The sequence below is a fragment of the Zootoca vivipara genome, chromosome 11 (genome assembly GCF_965207765.1).
Source record: "Zootoca vivipara chromosome 11, rZooViv2.hap1.1, whole genome shotgun sequence".
Classification (NCBI taxonomy): Eukaryota; Metazoa; Chordata; class Lepidosauria; order Squamata; family Lacertidae; genus Zootoca; species Zootoca vivipara.
The window spans coordinates 51,680,509-51,697,165 of NC_142594.1; the positions used below are offsets into that span (position 1 = coordinate 51,680,509).

Genomic DNA, 16,657 nt, shown 5'->3' on the forward strand with positions numbered 1-16,657 from the left:
TTTATCCTCACACCAACCCCATGAGTTAGGATAGGCTGAGATTGACCTAAGACCATCCAATGAGCTTCAGCATTGAGGAGAGGCTTAAACCCTGGTCTTCCAGGGCCTTATCACTAATCACTGCACATGTAAACTCCCAAGACTCAAAGCATGGACCAATGGTAACATATAGTATGGGAAACAGCCTTACTAGAAAAATTAACCAATAAGCTGAAACTGACACGGGGACAAATAGAAGAAGGTGGCTTCACCCCGGTATGGCTCCCTTTTATCACATACACAGCCCAACAAGACAATGACAAAAATCCACCAACAGCGTACAAATCAACAGGGCCATCTCTAGGCCTGGGTCCGGTGGCGCGGGGCACCAGAGCGCCAGGCCACCAGGGGCACCGCTGCACCCGTTGAGAGGCCGCCCCAGGCGCGCCAGATGCAGCCCTAGGCACGCCTCTCAGCTGTTTCAGCGGCTTCAGGCCGCTCTCCGGAGGTGCGCGGGCCTGGGACCGCCTCCGCCGCGCGCAGGGGCATCGCAACGGGGCGGACAGCGCCCCATGGCCCAGGGCCAGCCTTACGGCCAAGCTGGATGGCACAGGGCGCCGGCCCTTCAGGCAGCAGCCGCGCTGGGAAATGGGACGGGGGGGGAGGCGCCGGAGGGATCCATCACGCCAGGGCGCCAGGTATGCTTAAGACAGCCCTGCAAATCAATATGGCTAACCTGATCCAAAACACCCATTCACCCACCCCACTCACACATGAAACAAAAACCACCGTAGCCAACCACAAATGCATAATCATACTCTAGGCCAACCCCATCTCTCACCACCAAAGGAACACAAGCGAACATCAGAGAACCTGCACAAGCGACGCTGACAACCCCCCCCCCAATATATTTAGTAAAATAGAAACACCGTCACCCGAACCCACCCCCACTCGGCTTTCTCCCATCTACCTCTTTTCCCCCTTTCCTTCCCACTGTCTCAACAAATGAAACTGATCTGTAAAAATGTTACGAGAGACATTGCACATATTTCTGTAAATCGAGAAAATCCTTAATAAAATAAAAAACAAGAAAAAACAGCTGGTTCATTCAACAAAATGTGTAATATTGTTTCTTTCTTTCAAATATTTATAGACTGCTTTTCATTTTTTTTAAATCACTAAGCAGTTTACAAAGAAAAGCAAACAATATATTTAAATACATATCACAACCAAACAGATAAAACATCAAAAATCTATAAAACAGATTTCCACTTACTCAATGCCCACACAAATTCTGTTAAGCATAGTGATTTAATTTTCTGAAATGGGGAGTGCTTAAATGCATTATTGTGTGTTTGATTCTGGAATGTTCCCCAGTTACTCCTGTGTGATTGGTTAACTGGCCCCACAGGAGGTATCTTATTCCGTTCTCCATTTTGTTTGGTGTGCGAGTGACTTGACTGTAACAGCCGCATCTCCATGAAAGCTGAAGAAGAGACAGTGTTAGATAACACACACTCTCAACGCAATAGAGGAGAGGTGAGGTAATGTTTCTGTGTGAATGCATGTGACAGAAAGAAGTACAGAAGGTGACGTTCTTCCAAAGAAGCAGCAAGGAGAAGTCTTCTGGAAAGAGAAAGTAGAAATCTCCCAGGAGGAACTGCATAATAATAATAATAATAATAATAATAATAATAATAATAATAATAATAATTTATTATTTATACCCTGCCCATCTGGCCGGGTTCCCCCAGCCACTCTGGGCGGCTTCCAACAAAACACTAAAATACAGAAATCCATCAAACATTAAAATCTTCCCTAAACAGGGCTGCCTTGAGATGCCTTCTAAAGGTCTGGTCATTGTTGTTCTCTTTGACCTCTAGTGGGAGGGCATTCCACAGGGTGGGGGCCACTACCGAGAAGGCCCTCTGCCTGGTTCCCTGTAACTTAGCTTCTCGTAGCGAGGGAACCGCCAGAAGGCCCTCGGAGCTGGACCTCAGTGTCCGGGCAGAACGATGGGGGTGGAGACGCTCCTTCAGGTATACTGGACCGAGGCCGTTTAGGGCTTTAAAGGTCAACACCAACACTTTGAATTGTGCTCGGAAACGTACTGGGAGCCAATGTAGGTCTTTCAAATGTGGTCTCGGCGGCCACTCCCAGTCACCAGTCTAGCTGCCGCATTCTGGATTAGTTGTAGTTTCCGGATCACCTTCAAAGGTAGCCCCACGTAGAGCGCATTGCAGTAGTCCAAGCGAGCGATAACTAGAGCATGCACCACTCTGGAGAGACAGTCAGCGGGCAAGTAGGGACTCAGCCTGCGTACCAGATGGAGCTGATAGACAGCTGCCCTGGACACAGAGTTGACCTGTGCCTCCATGGACAGCTGTGAGTCTAAAATGACTCCCAGGCTGCGCACCTGGTCTTTCAGGGGCACAGTTGCCCCGTTCAGGACCAGGGAGTCCTGCATGGTCGTAGGGCCAGCCCTGGTCATGGTCATGCAAGTCTCGGAAAGAGAGAAAAACACAGATTTGCTTGAATGTTTAAGGAAGAAGAGCCAGTGAAAGTTGAAAGCTGTTGAATATTTTAACAAGCGGTTGGAAATTGTTTTAATTTCGAGAAAAGAGTTGCACATGATTTGGCTTCCCAGCTGCAATTTAGCTACTCTGCCAACAAATACCACACCACACCCACCAACACAATTTAATGTCAATCCAACCTATGCCAGCACACATTCCCCCGCACAAACGCACTCACCCTTACTCTCAACAATAATTGCCATGTCTGTCTTGGCAGCTGGAAGAGCTCAATGTGAGGTTGAGTTTTTAGATCACGTCCCCCTCTGTGAATGATCAGTTCCCACCTTTCAAGGCCAGCGATTAAACCAAGACAATCCCAGCCAGTTGACATTTCGGTTCACGCATAACCTCTCCATGTCCAGGCCGGGACGCAAGCACAATGTACTTCCTCGGTTTTACTGCCCTTGTTCACTTCATGTCATGCCAGCAAAACTTGATTTAGGAAGCTCTAATCACGAAGCGACAGTGTTTTTCACCGGCCCTTCCCGAAAAGATTTCCAGTGAGCCTCGCCGACTGTCGTCTAGGACGTTTTTGCCTGGAACAGTTGCAGAAAACATCTCTCTCCTTCCTGAGGGCTTTCGGGTAAGCTGCCCTTTTCTTTTATTTTTCAAAGGAAATGCAATGGGGGTTTGTTTATAAAGTGCTAAATACCTTTTTGTTATGCCAACAATCTGTTTCCCTTTGGCTTTCGGGGCGTTGAGCCTGCACTTGTAAATCACGTTGTCCACGGGCAATAAATGTGTCTCCAAAATGGTGGCCATTCCCAGGCATGATTTGTGGTGTGTTATAAATGAGGCCGCAACTTATTTCTTCCCAAGGCACAATGTGGGTCCTCCCTCGCCAATCTGGTGCCCTCCAGAGATTGTAGGATTCCAGCTCCCAACAGCCCCTGTGGTCAAGGATGGTGGGTTCTCAAGGGCACCAGGTTGGGGAAGCTTGTCTCGAGACTTTGGCAATGCCAAATGGTAAGTTTCTGCATCTTCTACAAGGTGTCTGGAAGCAGTTTGTTCATTAGCATCACAGTTCTGAACATGTTTACCCAGAAGTAAGCACCATTGGGCTAAGGATGAGGGAAGAAATGCAATTCAGTTCACATATCGAGGCAAAGCTACCTAATTTTCCATTTCTGAAACAATTTGCAAACATAAACACAATTCTCCCCCAAATTCTCACTTGCCTGAATTTTGCAATGTCGTTCTGCAGCCGAGTAACGGGTGCAAAAAATGCATACGCTAGGGTCAAGTGTGTAGAAAAACGCCTGTATTAGTGAAAATTACATTAAAAATGAATTAGAGCAGGCTCAAAAACTCTCAAAGAGGATGAAATGGAAGGCGGGGAAGGGGCGTGGCCTGAAGACAGGGTGTGTGGCTAGGGAGGACCTGGGGAGAGTCTTGAGGGCCATATAGAGAGGTCTGGAGAGCCACATTCCTCCTGGGCCCAAGGTTTCCTATTCTCATCTTAAAGGATGACATTTGTGAACGCAGAATGTCTCCTGGATCAGGAATCTGGGCAAGACGACTCTAATTCCACCGTGGCCCAAAACGGAGTCTTTTATAGCATTGTGAGAGCCCGCCCCCCCCCCCGATTCAGAGTGCACAGGACAGAACTTCTTGTTCCAGCCTGGGGAAGAATCACAACTGCAGCAAGACAAGGGAAGCTCGGTTTGGTCTGGAGCCTTTGCTGGCATTTTTGAGCATCAACAGCCCAGGGTGTAGGAAACAGCCTCTGGTGACATTATTCAGTCTTTCAGTGGCTCGGTTCCAATGTGCCAGTTCATAAGAAACACATTTAGGAGCAGGGGTCACAGCCTTGCCACTCCTCTGAGACAAACCCCTTCTTTTGTCCGGTTTGAATTCCGTACAACGCAGCCGTGCTTGCCCTCTGACAAGTAAAAAGAAATAACTGTTCCACATGTAAAATTTAAGGCAAAAAAAAAGACACCTGCATTTTTAAAATAATAATAATAATAATAACTAGAGATAAACAGGCTATTTCAAGTCAGTGTGTAGATTATAGCTCTCCTTTTCTGGGGCTTACACCGCAGAATCCCAAACCTCTCCTCTGTTTCCACCATTGTGAATATGTGGGTGCTGATTTTTTTAATCCGGCAACTTTTTTAAAAAAAATGCCAGCTCAGCAAGTGACATCAGGGCACAGATTTCTACATTGCTGTTGTGTTTATGCTTTCGTAAGTCTGCATTTAACATTGAAAATGTGGTTTGAATGCTCTACGGTGGTTTAGTTCTGCAAGCTTGAGTATCAACCATTGAGTAACATTGCTGGCCTGTAGAATAACAGGCACCAGGTTGAAGCAATGTTCTAAGTCAGGGGTCAGGAAACCTTTTCAGCAGGGGGCCGGTCCACTGTCCCTCAGACCTTGTGGGGGGCCGGACTATATTTTGGAGGGGGGGGGAATGAACGAATTCCTATGCCCCAGAGATGCATTTTAAATAAAAGGACACATTCTACTCATATAAAAAAACATGCTGATTCCTGAACCATCCGTGGGCCGGATTTAAAAGTCGATTGGGCCGGATCCAGCCCCCAGGCCTTAGTTTGCCCACCCATGGGATGGGGTCTTCCTAAACACCTTTTCCAGCTCTGTTATACACTAATTCCCACCACAAGTGAGGAGTTGGTGAGAGCCAAGAGACTCGGAGCATGAATTGTGCTGGCTGCAAAGGGGAAAGCGGGTGGGCAGCGGTGGGGGGGACTAGGGATGTTTGGGATGTGTGGAACTGTGCATAAAATGTCAATTGCTAGAGGAGTGAAGGAGGGAGGGAGGGAGAGAGGGGTTTCTGCGGTTCTCAACCAAACTGTGTGATCAAGAATCGCTTTCATCTTTGGGGAAAAAATGTGGCCGGGTCCCCAGTCTCTGAAAGAGAAAGGGTTCATGTTTTTATTTACCAACAGTGAAGGCAGGGGGCGGGGGCGGGGGGTCCCGGGAATCCTTTCACAGCCAAAACAATCAACGCACAACCACAGAGGAAATGCTAGGGTGTAATTAAGGCCACTAACTAAACTGCAAAAAATAAAAAAATAAGCACAGCTTGGCTAGGATTTTCTTTTTCTTTGGATGGGGGCTGGAGAGTTGTTTTATTTTGTTTGGATTGGAGCAACGGAAAGGGGGATGGCTGCTCTCCCCCATATAATCATCAGCTCCATAGGAGCCAACTCCTAGGGGCTGAGGTCCCTTTGCCCCCCCCCCCCGGTAAAATATTTGAGGGGCCCCCAAAGTTGATGGGCATTGCCATTCAAATGGTCTGCATGTCCCACGTCTTGTGACCAAGATCCCAAAGTAGCTGTCTTCTTACAAAAGAATTTCAGAAATAGACTGGAAAGAGAGGTTGCTGAATTGCAACTTATTACCATGGAGAGACCTGGTCTGAATAGAGACATTGGATTCTCATCTCATTATACACGATAAAGCTATTTTTTAGCCATCTCACCCCTTGCTTTTTTCTGTAAGACCAACTGCAGCCATTAACAGTCGTCCACAGGTTTACCACTCCTATCAGCCAATCACCCATTCCCACCACCCTTCTGAGTAATACCCCTCCCCACCCTCTCGCTATATATAAGGGTCTGGTGACTTCTGTTTCAGTGTATCTGAAGAAGTGTGCGTGCACACAAAAGCTCATACCAATGACAAACTTAGTTGGTCTCTAAGGTGGCACTGGAAGGAATTTTTCTATTTTATTTTTATTTTGTTTCGATTACGGCAGACCAACATGGCCACCTACCTGTGTCTTGTGATCAGTTATGCAGGGTGGGGCTTACCTGGGCCCCCTCGACATTTTATTCAAGTTGGCACCCCTGCTCAGCTCACACCAAAGTTCTGATCCCAAAGCCTAGTCTAGTCTCTGCCCATTGAACCTTCTCTTGGCTCTATCCCAGGCCCTGCCCACGCAGGGCCGGCTCTAGGTAGAGTCCCGGTGGCGTGGTGTACTAGGGCGCCGGGCCGGTAGGCGGGGCGATGTGCGGCAAAGCCGCGTGGAAACCATGCTGCGCCCTGTGAGGGCGGGGGCGCCGGGCGCCTGACCTGCTCGAGACTGCCCTGTGCCCATGCACCAGATATTTTAAATTACTGTATTGTTATTTCAAAAGCTGCCAACGCTTAACATCCTCTTCAGGAGTTGATGTAAATCAGGCATCCCCAAACTTCGGCCCTCCAGATGTTTTGGACTACAATTCCCATCTTCCCCAACCATTGGTCCTGTTAGCTAGGGATCATGGAAGTTGTAGGCCAAAACATCTGGAGGGCCACAGTTTGGGGATGCCTGATGTAAATTCTCTCTCTCTCTCTCTCTCTCTCTCTCTCTCTCTCTCTCTCTCTCTCTCTCTCTCTCTCTCTGTGTGTGTGTGTGTGTGTGTGTGTGTGTAAGAGCTCCCAGAGTGGTTTAACAACCAATCCCTCTTCACTTTGGGAATTGTAATTCTCTGTCGAGAATAAGGGCTCTCCAACAAATATCAGCACTCTCAATAAACTTCAGCTCCCATGATTCTTGGGGGGGGGGGGGACCGACCGACCATGAAAGTGGTGTCGTGGCGCTTGAAATGTTTGCCACGAATTGTGTCCAGATTTTATCTGGATTATAAGAGCAATTTCTAAGCATGCATCTGTATATATTAAATTTCATATGCTCTCCCCAGAGGCTCGCCTGGCACCATCATTAAATGTATTCTTTTCCCAGGCTCTTTAGTCATTAAATAATCTATGACCGGGGGGGGGGGGGCAAGTGGTGAATGTTATTATGATTATTTTATTATCATGCTGTTATTATGCTTTTTATTTATTATTATTTATTATTGATGCTCTGTAAAATGTGTGCTTGATGTTGTACACCACCTTGGGATCTTTTTAAAAATTGAATAAATTAAAATTAAACAACAACAGCAATAATAATTGCATTTTAAAAAAATTTCAAATCTGCGTGATACATAACTGCTTTCTAGTTGTTGTTATTGTTGAGAGTCCCATGGACTGCAAGAAGATCAAACCTATCCATTCTTAAGGAAATCAGCCCTGAGTGCTCACTGGAAGGACAGATCGTGAAGCTGAGGCTCCAATACTTTGGCCACCTCATGAGAAGAGAAGACTCCCTGGAAAAGACCCTGATGTTGGGAAAGATGGAGGGCACTAGGAGAAGGGGACGACAGAGGACGAGGTGGTTGGACAGTGTTCTTGAAGCTACGAACATGAGTTTGACCAAACTGCAGGAGGCAGTGCAAGACAGGAGTGCCTGGCGTGCTCTGGTCCATGGGGTCATGAAGAGTCAGACACGACTAAATGACTAAACAACAACAACAATAATAATTGTATTTTAAAAATTTCAAATCTGGGTGATACATAACTGCTTTCTAGTTGTTGTTATAGTTGTTGATGATGATGGTGATAATTTATTACCCATCATTTACCCTAAGGTTCCAGGGTATGTTTCAACATTAAAACACAATACATAGGCGTCCACCAAAGAACATCTCCTTCTCCCACCCCCCTTTCAGTGTGTACCATTGGTATCTTAGTGACAAGGCAAAGGATTTGAAATCATTTAGGGTTTTCTCTTATTAGCATAACAGCGTGATACCGTTGTGAGAGATTAACAGCAAGAAGGAGCAAGTTAAAAACAACACACACACACAACCCAGCCATTGTTTTCAACCTCAAATATTTGGGAGCAAGAGGAGGTGTTGGAGAGCCTGTCAGCTTTGCAGGAAAATGAATAATTTTTCTGAGCTCTGCACAGCATTCTACATCTGTCAACACAATGAACAGTGGGGAATCTGCCAGGTTCTTAACAATACAACCCCCCACACACACCCTCTACACCCCTGCAGTTTGTTCATAAGTCACAAGGAATGATGGGTAAATTGCAATCCCAAAGCACTTAAGCGGCTCAACTCGGATGATGGCATTTGAAGGGAGTTCTTCCAGTTCCAAGTCTCCTGCCTTTGGACTCTGTCTGAGCTTTCCCTACCTCACCTTGCCCTGCCTTCAGTTCCTTTTTCAAGGGCATTTATTTTGTCTCTCTACACTTTGCTCACGTTCCTATTTGTTCCCTTCTTAGAAATACAGGAAGGTGCCTTATACTGAGAAATTCTATGGGCCCATCTACCTCAGAACTGTCTGCACGAGGGTTTCCCAAACTTGAGTCTCCAGCTGTTTTTGGACTACAAATCCCATCATCCCTAGCCAGCAAGCCCAGTGGCCAGGGATGATGGGAATTGTAGTCCAAAAAGAGCTGGAGACCCAGGCATGGGAAACCCTGGTGTGCAACGACTGGCAGTGGCGCTCCAGGATTTTGGAGAGGGGTTATCTCCCAGCCATACCTGGGGATCGAACGTGGGACCTCCTGCGTACAAAGGAGATGCTCTTCCACTGAGCTACACCCCTTTCTCTGCTCCCTTTCTCCGCCAGACTATCCTCCACCGTGGCCAGAGCTTCTTCAGTGACGGCTCCGACCTGGTGGAATGCTCTGACCCACGGGACTAGGACCCTGCAGAACTTGCTCTCCTTCCGCAGGGTCTGTAAGACAGAGCTATTCCGCCTGGCCTTCAATTTGAATTAGCCTGATCCTCTATTCCCTTTCCCCTTTCCTCTTCTATGAAGAAACCCTTTCTGGGACCCCACATTTAAATTCTTCCCTGGTCTCTTTGCTGGCCCTAGTAGGACCAACTTGGCCAGTTAACCCTGGTGATCATTTGATGTCTACTGACTGGTTCCCCCCCCAAAAAAAACGACCCCTGAATTTTTGAATTTTATTTATATTGATGCTGCATTTTATGTTGTGTTTTATGTTGTTTTATGCTGTTTTAAGTCGCATTTTAATCAATGTTTTATATTTGCTGTTAAACTGGGAAGGGCGGGGGTAATAATAATAATAATAATAATAATAATAATAATAATCTACCCTTTCTTCTTCCTGGATTCCTTCTCTGATAGCTGTCTAGGGCAGGGGCACAGCAAAGTCCACATTCCCTCTTGGTTGGGAGCTGGAGTTGGTGGTGGATGGGGGCAGAATCGCGAACCCTGTTATGAAGAATGCTTTCTGATTCAGGGACGCACATTTCCCCCATCATACCATTTCTGGAATCAAACACTATTGGAAAGATACTTTGCACCAGTTCCTTCACCAGAATGTACTTGTCCTTCTTCACAGAAGTGTGTGGAAAGCAGAAGGAATAGAAGAATTGGCAATGAGAGGAGCAGGTGACTCAGACCGCTCAGGAGTGTGTTTCTCACTCAGCTTTCCAGCATGGATGAAACCTATTGCCTTAGTCCTTTTTTGCATTCAAGGGCCTTCCCTGTTTCATGTGTTTCATGTAAGCAAATATGTGTCAGGATGCTGTCAGCGGCTCCCGGTTGGTTGCCCAGGAAAGTATAAAGACAAGGCAAAGTTTCTTACCGTCCTTTTTTATTTCAGTCTTTACAGAGAGAGGCTATAGAACCCAGCCTCTTGGATAATGGTGTTGTCCTGAGTGAATCTCCACCCCCTGTCTCTCCCACTTCCTCATTCGTCATTTCTACGGGTGCTGCTGTGTGCCCTCTGTCTTTGAGCTCTTTGCTCTCCTACTTTCAAGGCTTACCAGGTTCTGGGAGATGCTTTCTAATGACAACGTGTCAGCCGGGAGTTGTTCTGGCTCTCCCATGATTTCCCAGCTTTCCCCCTCATCTGCCTCTGAGCTGAAACCTCCCGTAACCCCCCGTTGTAAATCTATACTGTCTTCCTCTTCCTCCTCCTTGGAGGCGTCAGGATGGGGAGGTGGTCTCCACCATTCCTCCTCTGCCCAGTCCTTGACAATATGGCATATACAGGAAGCACAGAGGCCTGCCCAACACTGAAGTCTACCATTGGTCATTGTAGCTCAGCATTGTCTTCTCTAATGAGCAATAGCTCTCCGACATCCCACATGGTGGACTCTCCCATCACATGTACCCTGATCTCTTTTTAACTGGAGACTAGAAATTGGATCTGGGATCTTCTGCAATACAAAGCATGCAGTTTATGGCACTGCCCTTCTCCCGTATGAACTGCATGTGGTTTATCAGCTAAGTCAGGATCCTTCTCCTATGTGGCTTGCCACTGAGTCCAACACCTCTGCCATGTGAAGTATACGCAGTTTACCAATGGGTCCTTCCATACAAATTGTAGAACAGAGGTGGTTCTGTACAACAGCTGAGCCAAGAGACTTAACACCACTTCTCTTAGCAGTTTTATTTAGCCTTAAAGGGTTACTGTTATGTACTGTGCTGAATCCTAGAACAATAGGATCCAGAATGCAGCAGTCTGATTGGCCCCCAGGAGCCACCCAATCCAACTCCAGGTGGAAGTGAATCAGCGACCTGATTGGCCTGCAGGAGCATCCAATCAGGCTTCTGGAGGAAGTGAATCCGCAACCTGATTGGCCTACAGGAGCAGCCCGGAATTAGCCAATCATGTGGAGCCCATTTTGTAAATAATGTATATATAGCAGACATTTTGGGGAAAGTTACAGGTAGGTAGCCGTGTTGGTCTGACGTAGTCAAAAATAAAATAAAATGAATTCTTCCCAGTAGCACCTTAGAGACCAACTAAGTTTGTCATTGGTATGAGCTTTCGTGTGCATGTTTTACAGAAAAAAACAGCTAAATAGGAATAGTCACCAGCCCATCTTATCCTGTTGAACTCTTGAAAGACTTACACCTATTACAGGTGTGCCAATGTCCTGCAAAGTATTTACTGGCCCACCTGAGTTAGTAGCTTTTCTTGAAACTCCAGAAAGGATCTAAGCAGTTTGTTGTATCAGATGTTCACATCGTCAAGGTCTTATATCAAAAACACTGGATGAGAAATGGTTGTGCAGATAAGATCTCTCTTTCCCTAATTCCGGACAACATTCATAGCTGCCAAGTTATCCCTTTTTTAAAGGGATTTTCCCTTATGCTGAATAGGCTTCCTCGCGAGAAAAGGGAAAACTTGACAGCTATGACAACATTTCACCCTTCCAATAGATCTTGCCTTCTTCATCTGGTAACATTTAGGTCCATCCACATTTTGTTTCCCTGAAGAAATTCTGGCTCAGCAACCCATCACTGGAATTTTAAGATGCCTTGGCAAACCTCCTTAAAATATTGTTCTCCATGAACTTCCTAGGAAAGGTTAGCCATTATCACTCACTTGATTGGAATGATCAGAACCATAAAAGGTCACACCCAGCTCTCCTTTTTTATTTTTTTAAAGCATTGTTTTCCTAAGATCCTTTGGGGTGGGGTTTTGGGGAAAACATTTTTAAATAGTCCAGAAACACTGGCCACCACTGAGTCCTTCTCCCATATGAACTGCAGGACAGAAGTGGTTTTGTAAGACTTTCAGCAGATTGATTAAGCATGCAATTTGTATGGCAGAGAGACCCCCAGTGTGTACGAACAGGCTCTTTCTTGGCATCACTGCCTCCGCTCTTCTTCACCCTCACTGTCCTTGACTTCATTTGCCCTTACCTCTTGGGTAGTCCCATTGGCTGTGGCAGCTCACGTGATTTTGCTGACAGCATCATGAGACATCTGACCTGCTGATCTCATGCGTGCTGGTTTTAGAAGGAACCAATCAGGCCAATCAGATTAAGCAGCAGGGTGGGCAAATGAAACTGGGGACGCTGAGAACAAATAAGGAGAAGGAAAATGCTACTGAGAAGATCAGGAGAATAGAAAGCTACATAACAGGTCCAAAGAATGTGCATGTGTGACAGGCACCCTTTTGCTTCTCTGTTGATGCAAAATAACAACATCAAGGACTATCTGGTCAGTCTAATATGAAGTTGTCTTGCAGTGAGTCAGACCAACCTTTTCTAACCACCTTTAGGAGTTTTAGACCAAAGGTCCCATCAGTGTCAACCAGTACAGCAATAGACAGGAATGATGGGAGTTGGAAATCCAGCACCATCTGGAAGGCTCCCTATATGTGTATCTGTTATTGAGTCTCCCAAAGAATTCTGGGAATTGTAGCAGAGTTCCGCCTTCTCCCTGTCACCCAATAGCATTTCTGCATCTTCTCCATGCAGAAGTCATAGAAGATGGAACCTTCCGCATGCATGATTGGAGAAAGCAATGGTTCTGAATACCAATTTCTGGAAAGCACAGGAGGGGAGAGTGTTCGAATCCTGCTTGTGGATTTCCCACGGGCATATCTGTTTGGACACTGTGAAAACAGGATGCTGGACTAGTTGGGTTATTTCCCACTCTAGTTGGTTCCAACTCTATGGCTCTATGATTTGGTGGGCCTAACTCTCTATCCAGTTGCAAAGTCATCACTTGATGGAAGAGCTAAAGGACTTTCAATCATATTTCTTCTTATTATTATTTAAATAATAAGTATTTGGTTTGTGGGTGTGGTGCTTGCTTATCTCCAGCAAGAGAGAGGAACAAGTAAGAAGAGGGGGGGGAAGTAATCTATTTTTACTCCCCGTTTTCCCCTTCTTGTAAAGAGTTCTCTCTGTCCCCTCTCCCTGCTCTTTGTCTTTTGCAAAGCTTTGTTTATTTAAAATTAGCTCTTTGAGATGGTTTTTTTTGGGAATTTTGAGCGGCAAATTCGCTGGGAGCCAGTTATTCTCAGGAAAGCACAGGGCTGCCCACGTGCCACCGAGTCGCCTCGACCTTTTCTGCTGGGCGAACTTGAAGGGAGTAGGAAACTCTTGCAGAAACAAGCCACCAGCACAAAAGAGGAAAGCAAACGCTCCCATCCTTTCTGGGTGAGCAAACAGGCGTCAGGCACTATGTCAGGCACAAATACGGGGCACTTCGCATTTGACTTTGATCACCCTCACATTGTTTGACCAAAGGCAGGAGCTGAGAGCCAAGGCCCGAAGCCAACAAAAAGATCCACCGAGCAGGGTATTGTTCTTGATTATGGCACACTTTTTCGCTATTATGTAAAGAAATGGTTGGCTCAAGGATTATTATTTTTAGTGACACTTGCAGCCTGAGAAGCAACTGTGATGCAGATTGATCCCCAGGCACTTAGCAGGCCCAGGGCAAGACAAAAGAAGGAATTCCTGGCAGGAAAATAAATGAATATGAAAAATAATATTCGTTTTTGCAGAGAGGCCTGCCGGTTCTTAAGGACCCACCTGAAGATTCAGGGTGTTTGGCCTCTTCTTCAATATCTTTCCACCATAGTTCTAGTTACAGGCAGGTAGCCGTGTTGGTCTGCCATAGCTGAAATAATAATAATAATAATTCCATCCAGTAGAAACTTAGAGACCAACTAAGTTTGTTATCGGTATGAGCTTTTGTGTGCATGCACAAAGAAATATCTGAAGAAGTGTGCATGCACAAGAAAGCTCATACCAATGACAAACTTAGTTGGTCTCTAAGGTTCTACTGGGTGGAATTTTTCTATCTTTCCACCACGTTAGGGCATCAGAAGCAAAGGCAGGGATACTTTCAGCATGGTTGAGTGTTTTTGACCATTAGCTCTGCTCCCACATCCATTAGGCTCCACCAATGAGTCACCAAACATGGACCGATTCTCTCCCTTGATGAGCCATTAGGTTCTGCTTCTATCCCACTGATCTAACAGGTATCGCCTTTCAGCTCCAAGGTCACACACTCCTCAATTTTGAAACCTGGTCCACTCTGCTTATAGACGGTAGAAGGCTGAGCCACTGCTGCTGATATACAGCTGTACCAGTAATGGTCAACCAGGCAGAGGGCCTTCTCGGTGGTGGCGCCCGCCCTGTGGAACGTCCTCCCATCAGAGGAAAGAGGAAAACAGCTATCAAATTTTTAGAAGACATCTGAAGGCAGGCGTGTTTAGGGAGGCTTTTAATGTTTTAAGAGATTATTTTATTTCATTTTTCTGTTGGAAGCCGCCCGAGTGGCTGAGGAAACCCAGCCAGATGGGCGGGGTATAAATAATAAATTCTTCTTCTTCTTCTTCTTCTTCTTCTTCTTCTTCTTCTTCTTCTTCTTCTTCTTCTTCTTCTTCTTCTTCTTCTTCTTTCTTCGGTGAATGAGGATTCCTGGGATAAGTCCTTGCCACAAGGGATGGGTCATTTTTTTGTTTGGTTCACCCTTAAATATGAAACTGTTTAACACACACTTCCAAATAGGCAAACCAACCACAAGTATCCTTTGAAATTCCCACTTCTACAAATGTTGTAGATCTCCAACCCAAACATGTGCAAATATATATATGCAATATATATATGCAATATATATGCAAATATAATGCAAGTTTTGAACATGTGTTCAAAACTTGCATTATATTAGGGTAAATAACATGCAGAAATGTGACCACGAGGCAAAATTGTGTAGGAGAATGCATATGTTAAGAGTGATAAACATTAAAATGCATATAAAGATCCATACAAATTTCATTTTGTTTCATTTAGAAATGAAAATCACAAACTGATACAGAGATGGGTGGAAAAACGAGAAAACCACAACTCACAAAATTGCCCATCCCTATCACTGCGAAGAATGACCACCTCTGGGGTGATGATATCTGATAATGTGAAATTCCTTGGACTACAAAGTTGGGTTATCTTCTGATCTATTTGTGTTCTGCCAGGAATTGAAGGGCATTCCCCTTCAAAGAAGCTTTTGTTTCTGTTGCTGATTAATTTAATTTATTGATTGTTCACTCTTTGCATTCTTCTTCCTTGATGCTGCTTTTGTTAGTCTGGCAATTGTTAAAATGATAGATTGCTGTAAATTTCTGGTTTGGGGTTTTTTTGTAAACGGCTTTGAGCGACTACTTTCTGGGAGGGGGGGGGGAAACGGGACGAAGTGTTTGCACAAACCTATAAATGGCTCTGCTTCTCTGCTTCAAGAGTCTCAACAAGGGGATGGAAAAGGGCTGGTTATTGTTGTTTTGCTCATGGCGCAAGACTCCAAAAGGGTAGAGGTTAAAATCTTTCTTTAAAAAACAACAACAGAACATGGAAGGTCTTCTCACTTGAAAAAATATGGCCCCATTTTGAACTGGATACAACCTCTCTGGAACGGCACCCAACCTGAAAATGGGTGTTCACAACCCACCTCCACTGCTAACCAGGCCTCCCTGCCAAGCTGCACAACTTCCAGCAAACAAGGAAATTAGCCAACTGTAGACAGGTAGCATGGGCATCCATTGGCCCACCCACTTTCCTGCTGGCTCCGCCCACCACTGACATGTGGCCCCTGGAAAAATTGCCCCCAATGGAATGTAGACCTCAGGCTGAAAAAATCTTCCCTACCCCTGTTTTGTATGTTGGTATATTCTTCCTTTCTGAAAATGCCTTGCTTCTTGTGAGCCATCTTGGAAGGATCTGTCCCTTGAAAGGTGAGATATAATAAGTTGCCATGAATGAATGAATGAATGTATTCCCACACCATCCTTCTTTTCTTCTTTGGACAGAGAATCAGCCAGCGGCTTCCATTCATCTCAGAAAAGTGTCTCACAGTGTACTCGGCACTCAGCTGTTACCCTGGGGACTGTGAGTTGAGAACAAGTTAAAGGTTAAGGCCATTCAAGAGTTTCCAAACAAGGTTTTATTGCCTTTTCAGAGCAACAGTTTCCTGAAAATTATAGCATGGCAAAGGACATTTTATTGCCGAGTTCCTCTCTGGCAGGCAAATTATGCTCCCTTCGGCAGCTAGAAAATTGAGTTTTCCAAGGGTAACCCGCAGACATCAGAAATTGTCCTGTTTGGGTAAGCGGTGGAGCTCCGAACCGCTGCAAAACCATGTTGTGCAGTGATTAGAGAGACATGCTAGAATAGAAAGGGCCAAGGGTTAACTTTGGTGATCTAACCTGGATTCAAATTTGCACTTTAGCAACCTGGTGAGTTAGGAAGCACAACAGGCATGGAGAACATCAGGCCTGGCGGGAGGGAAATGTGGCCCTCTAGGCCTTTCTGTCTGGCCCTTTGGGGCCCTTTGCAGGCTGCACACCCTACTGGGTCACACCCCTCGCCAATAGGGTTGCCAGAGCTCCAGTCTGGCCTGAGGTCTCCAGGTTTGACTGGCCTCCAGGTGGCAGGTAGAGGGCCCGTATTTCCAGGTGGGCGAGAGTGCCTTTAAATAATAATAATAATAATAATAATAATAATAATAATAATAATAATAATACAGCTGTGCATG

At 45.7% G+C, this 16,657-nt stretch overlaps 1 long non-coding RNA gene across 1 annotated transcript; it reads left to right on the forward strand.

Moving 5' to 3' along the window:
• Positions 1-2,705: 2,705 nt before the first annotated feature.
• LOC148684314 (uncharacterized) lies at positions 2,706-15,248 on the forward strand. The gene is made up of 2 exons (XR_015946360.1): positions 2,706-3,138; positions 14,926-15,248. It is a non-coding gene; the product is annotated as an uncharacterized LOC148684314 (long non-coding RNA).
• The last annotated feature ends 1,409 nt before the right edge of the window (positions 15,249-16,657 follow it).